The sequence below is a fragment of the Halichoerus grypus genome, chromosome 12 (assembly GCF_964656455.1).
Source record: "Halichoerus grypus chromosome 12, mHalGry1.hap1.1, whole genome shotgun sequence".
NCBI classification, from domain to species: Eukaryota; Metazoa; Chordata; class Mammalia; order Carnivora; family Phocidae; genus Halichoerus; species Halichoerus grypus.
Window position 1 is genome coordinate 4710596 of NC_135723.1, and position 6000 is coordinate 4716595.

Sequence of the window (6000 nt, forward strand, 5' to 3'; positions counted from 1 at the left end):
TCCAAGCCGGACCCCAGATTTGGAGCAAGGTGTCGTCCTTCAACCAAAGGAGCCCTCCTGTCCGCGTGAGGCTAGCGTACAAACTCCGGAACTTAAAAGTTCCCCGGTTCGTAGCAGCTTTCCGATCACCATGAGCTTCTTGACGTAGGCATTCCTAAAATGACCACTATTAGATACGTGATCTGAGAAAAGTTTGCACATCAAGGGGCGTTCTCAACTCGAAAATGGCGGGGAGAAGACGCTCCCAGGGCTGACAGGCAAGAGAATAAAGAAGCAAACCAAAGGCCCAGCTCATGAGAGACGTGAGCGCCCGCAGGGTCTCTGCACCCCGAGAAGCATCTCAGGAGGGATCCAGGCGACTTGTGGTCAGTAGCCCGGGAGGTCCTCACTGGTGGCCCCCATGTGACAGGACGAGAAAAAAGGTACACATGGTTCCGTATTTTCAGAGGCCCCCCAGCATGGTGCACCTGATAGCTCTAGACGGGGCCAGACAGAGCACGGTCACCTTGCAGTTCTATTTGTGGTGACAATGACACGGAAGGGTCCCAGCTGCCAGGTCTGCTCCAAAGGGCAATAATGATGCAACGCTGAGGGCCAGCACGCATCAAGCTCTTTCCAAGCCAAGTGCTTTTGGAGCCCACGTTACTAGGCAAGATTGCAGCGGCTGGTGCCCGGGCCCATTGACCCGGCTCGGAAACCCAGCCAGGACTCAGGGAGATGCAGGGCCGCCCCCCGGCACAGCCCTCGGGCAGCGCGCAGAGCTGTTTCCCAGGGGCACGGTCAGCCCGGCAGGACCAAGGGCCCACGCTCATTTCTGCCCCAGCCGGGCTAAGTGTCCCTGTAGACTCCAGACACCAACCAACCTCGGAGTCCTGAGAATAGATGCCACCTGGCCCCGCATGCCTGAGGCCAGGGGTCTCCCTGCATTCACCCTGCAGCCCAGCTGAGCGTGCGCACCTCCCCGGTCTGCGCCTCTCTCCTTCTGGTCCCAGGGAACCAGCTGCGGATGGCTGCTACTCACTAGCACCCGGGGCAATCGCTTTGCCCCCAGGTAAGATCTACGTTCCACCACCCACTTTTACTCTTGGAACCCCACCAGTGAGGAGCTCCCGCCGCTGTGTTACAGGCCAGAAAAGGATCCTTACAGGGACTGGTGCTCAAAGCAGCTTATGGGCCGTTGTTCCACAAGGTCTGGTGCAGCGAACATGCGCCAAGCACCGGCAGGCAAAGGGATGAGAAGCGGAGGCCTCTTTCGAGCAGACTTTGTGGGTTAATAGAAAGCAGGATCATCAAGCACACAAGCTACTCAAAGGCAAGGCTGAGTATGCACGTGCGTGTCCCGGCTCTCGCTGAGTGTCACCCGCTACGCGGAGGGTCACACAACTCCAACAGCCCTTGCTGTAAACACACCTTTGGCTCTCGTTTTACCGATGAGCTTAGTTAACCTGCTCAGGCTCGCAGCAGGCTCGCAGCACCAGGAAGGAGGAGATCCCGGGGTCAAACTGGGATCGTGCGAACGTCAGCTCGGGCCACTCCCCTGCGCAGAGCAGAAAGGGAGCGGGATTCCTCCCCGGCACCCGTTCCCAAAGGAGGTGCCAAAACACACCGTCCACTCTGGCGGCTCCGGCCCAAACCAGTCCTCAAATCGAGCATCTCAACAATCAAGGAAGGTCTCTGTCAAGTCCATATATGAATGCAACGGCTGAAAAATAGGCATCATATTCTAGTTTCGCCAGTGGCATCCAGTGGTGATGAACCCGGCAGGCATCCTGTTTCCACCCGGACATAGGGCCAGCGAGGCTCCCCTTAGTCTCAAGGCCATCTCCGCCACGGCACGGGCAAAAAGGGAGATCCCCTTGGTGTGGGTGAACCCCAAAAGCAGAAAGTCCGAACTGCTCAGGGTTCTGCCTCTGCAACGCCCTTCTGTCACGCCAGGACAGGGCTCTCTGGGTTGCCATCTCAAAGGACAGTCACACCATCTCTCTTCCCATCATTAAGGAAGAGCGGTCAGCCCTTCCAGGAGCTGCCGGTTTTATGCTCCCCTGCTTTCATGTCCTTCTAATTAATAGGGCCCGTGACCCCCAGGAGCAGGGACAAAAGCCTGTTCCACGGAGAGGAGTTCAGAAGCTCCTCCAAGCCAGGGAGGGCAGTGGAGGGATAGGTGTCCCCGCCAGAGGGAGAAGGCGGGGAGCACATAGCTCCCCAGAAGCCTGCAGCTAAAATACGAGCACAGATCAGACGCTCAAGGATGAGATGCGTTCCACACCCATTAGCGCGCAGACCTCGGACGTAGGTTACCAGATCCCCAAAGCGCCCTGTCTGCCAAGCCTCACCCACCAAGTCACTCCACTGTCTTAATTCCTTCCATAATTTCCCATAATTCGATAGTTGAGCAAAAAATAAAGACACGTTAAAGAAAAAAAAAAATCTTCACTAGCAGAAAAAGTTTAATTTAAATTTTGAACACGACTGGTTACTTAAGTGCAAAGACAAGGCAAGTATTTTTTCCCCCACAAACCCACGCAATTCCACGCTGGCTTAACAGACTGAGAAACAGACAGGGGGATTTTGCGCACACAGCAAATGCACCGGCTTCCTCCCCCCCCACCCCCCCACCCCCATGGAACAGACCCCTCTGCTCTGAGTTCTGACCCTTGCTCAAAAACATCCTACCACTGTGTGGGTTTTTCTTCCCCTGCAGAGACGGATAGAATTCCAAGCAAATAGGTTCCTTAAATTAGGCCACCTTCAAAGCATTTGGTTTTATCAGATATACCAAGCCAGAATTTCTTCTACAGCTTTGAGGCAAAGCCCAAGGCACAAAAGCTGCCTCTGTTCGAGCAGGAGTTTGATTTCTGTACCTTGTCAAGTCTCAGACCAGCCACCCCGTCAAAATCCAAGTTCTGTGCTCACTCTCAGATTCTGACTTCGGCTCTCTCCAGTGGGGCAGTCACTGCGGGTGCCCTGGGTTCCGATCCTGACGGCCACCACCAATAAACCCCTAGACAAGGAGCTGGCATGAACCCACCCTGCTCTGGGTTCCCGGCTCACAAAGGAAAGGCATTCTGCCCAGCCCAACACTGGCCCAAAAGTGGTACAGACCACAGGCGAAAGGGCAACTGATGACTTCTAGGGATGCACAGCTTTTATTAAAACACTGTTGAAATTCCCGTAAACAGAACTTGCCCTATCAAACTCTTGACATCAAAGTTTCCTCCCAAAATAAATGTATAGAAGTGGAAGGTCTGGCAACAGGACAGAAATCTGGAAGGTGGGGAGCCCCCTGAGTGGTAACAGAGCTTCCTACTTCTCCAGATGTGTGGCTGGAAGGAGGAACCTCCTCTGGGCCACTTCTCTCTTTCAGAGGCAGATGGACTCATGCAGAAGCATAAAACACACAGGACTGAAAAATAATAATAATAATAATAATAATCCAAAGCTTAGGTCCTGGTGACAGCTCCATCATTTGCTGGCCATGTGACCCCAGCATGCCAATTAACCTCTTGAGCCTCAGTTTCCATACCTGCAAAACTGGGATCAGCAGCGAGGATGAAAGCAAGGAGGCTCCTAACAAGTCTCTTACACCGTGAAACGTTACAGGCCTATCGGGCGCTAGGCTTCTCAGTTACAAGAGGCCACGCACAGGGTGTGTAACTCTGTCTGTCCTCACATTCCCTCCCTGTAATCTGGGGATTGGCCTGTGTGGCCCTTCTCTTTCAAGTGTTCCCAATACAACTCAAGTATCATGTGCAGTAATCCTAGAGTTCAGATTTTTCACAGGAAAAAACAAAAAAACAGTCATTTAGAATCATTCCTGGAAACACATTTGCTTTCAGGTTCTCCTTAATAACATACCCCCCACCCACCCCCAGACACCTCACCTTTGCCGTAAGTCACATCTTCCTCTACAGAAACCTAGCTTCTTCCTATTTCTCCTCTTGGAAAGAGAGAGGGGGACGCTGGGTCACTCTGGCGAAAAATCACCAGCTCTGTGCCATAAACCCCCAATCAACGCCTGTTGCTGCGCTACCAACATGTGTTCTTAGTAAAACTGAGCGAAACGTTAAATAGAGCACCATTTCTGAACCTCGGGGGCTGCAAACGGCTGAATCAGCATTTTCGGAAACAAAGTGTTCTGGGCCCGGCCTTGTAAACAGGGGCACAGAGAAAGTTGTGCAATAATGCATATTTACTCACGAGCGCTACTTGTTTGGGCTTTTTCTTTGCACCTCTCTTGAATGAAAGTGGCTACGACCTTTGCAAAGAAAGCCTTCTTTCCAATGCGTCGCGGAGATCCAGGACCGGGTCAAAGTCACCTGTGGCTACCCACCGTTTGGGTCAGAGCAAATGACAAAGTCGGCGTTTCTTCCAATCCCAAGAAAAGGCGAACACAATCAAAAGTCGAGAATACCCCTAATTTCCATAACGCACATGCTCGAGGGCAGCGGCAAGGCAGGCGTTTGGAGAGGCGACCAGGGAAGGCGGAGAGTTGCATCAGAAATTTCCTTCTGCGAACGGTCTGGCTCTTATCACATTTCCACGGCTGGCGGGCGGCTGATCCGCGAGCCCACAACTTGGGTGTTAGGCCCCGGCGGCGGGTAACGGGGCCACGAGGGGAACCAAAAAAAAAAAAAAAAAAAAAAGATTCCGCGGCCCGGCCGCGCTCCGGCCGGCGGAGAGCCCGGCCCCACCGCCCCGGCCGCCGGGCGCACCCGGGGCTGCAGGGGCGCCTGCAGCCCACCGTCCGGGCGGCCCCGGGAGCGCGGCCTCGGCCCTGAGGGCCCGGCGCACGCAGCCCCCCGGCCCAGCCCCAGCCCGCGGGCGGCCGGCGTCGGACCCGAGGGCTCGGAAGGCGCCGCCCGGCCCCTCGGCTCCCGGGCCCGGAGCGCCGCGCGCACAGCCCGCTCCCCGCCGCCGGCTCCCCGCTGCCCACCGCCCGCTCCCCGCCGCAGCCCCCGGCCCGGAGGCGACGCCCTTCCGCCCGCCGCGCCCCCGCGGCGCCCGGCGTCCCCGGCCGGCCGGCCCGCGCGCAGACAATGACGGCGCGGGGACCGCCCGCCCGCCCGCCGGGCCCGGCCGCGCCGACCACAAAGTAACTTGCCGCCGCGCTCCCCGCCCAACTCCGTACCTGCCGCGGCGCCGCTCCCGGCCGCCTCCGCGTGGCCGCCGGCGACCCTCGGCGCGGCCGGGGCGGGCGAGGGCGGCGCGCAGGGCGGTCCCGGCCCCCGCGCGCCGCCGCCCAGGGGCTGCGCGCAAACTTTGGGCTCCGCGCGGGTCTCCGCGGCCTCCCAGCCGAGCTCGCCGCCGGCGCGCCGCTCGCGTCCTTTCCTGCCTCCTCCCGGCCTCCCCACCCCCTCGCTGGGCTTTAAACTCGCGCGGCCCCGCCCGCCGCCGCCCGCCTCCGCCTCCGCCGCCTCCGCCTCCTCCCCCGGCCGCTTTTCCTGCTCCTCCTCCCGCGGCCGCCGCTGCCGCCGCCGCCGCCGCCACAGCCCGGACCGCTCGGCGGCCGCCAGCGCGGGCGGAGCCGCGGCCTGGGCGCAGGGCAGGGCGCGGGGGGGGGGGGGGGGGGGCGCCGGGGGCCGAACCCGCGGGGAGGGGCCGCTGCGCTACGGCGCCGGGATCCCGCGTCCTGCCCCACCCCCACCCCCGGTACCCCCGAACGCGGGATCCCGGCCGCCCAAGCTGGGGCGCCAGCGAAGGACACGTCGGACCCGTCCCAAAAGGCAATTTGGGAACGAATTCTTTGAAACTCTAAGCATTAACCGTGCAGTCCAAATCCTCGACCCCGGGCGCAGAAGAAGGACCCGACGGACCAGGGGCGGCTGCCCCGGACTCCGTGGCAGGCTGGCGGTCCCAGTCCGGGAAAGGAGAACCGGGGTGGGCAGTGTCCGCCCACAGCCAGCCAGGTCTGGGGCCTGGCTTCTCTGAGCCTCAGTTTACCCATCGGCGGGAGAGCACCCAAGTGCGGGTGGAGTGGGGAAGCCCTACATATTTTCTTAA

At 59.1% G+C, this 6000-nt stretch overlaps 1 protein-coding gene across 6 annotated transcripts in view; it reads right to left on the reverse strand.

Moving 5' to 3' along the window:
- Window positions 1–5327, reverse strand: part of GRB10 (growth factor receptor bound protein 10) — a 175086-nt gene extending 169759 nt beyond the window's left edge. For 4 of the 6 annotated variants that reach the window (XM_078059934.1, XM_078059936.1, XM_078059931.1 and 1 more), the window contains exon 1: window positions 5129–5266. The gene's annotated coding sequence lies outside the window, so the exon portion shown is untranslated. Of the gene's footprint in view, window positions 1–4197; window positions 4369–5128 lie in introns of those variants that run through there. The other 2 variants (XM_078059939.1, XM_078059932.1) reach the window with 2 other exon arrangements.
- Window positions 5328–6000: the final 673 nt, after the last annotated feature.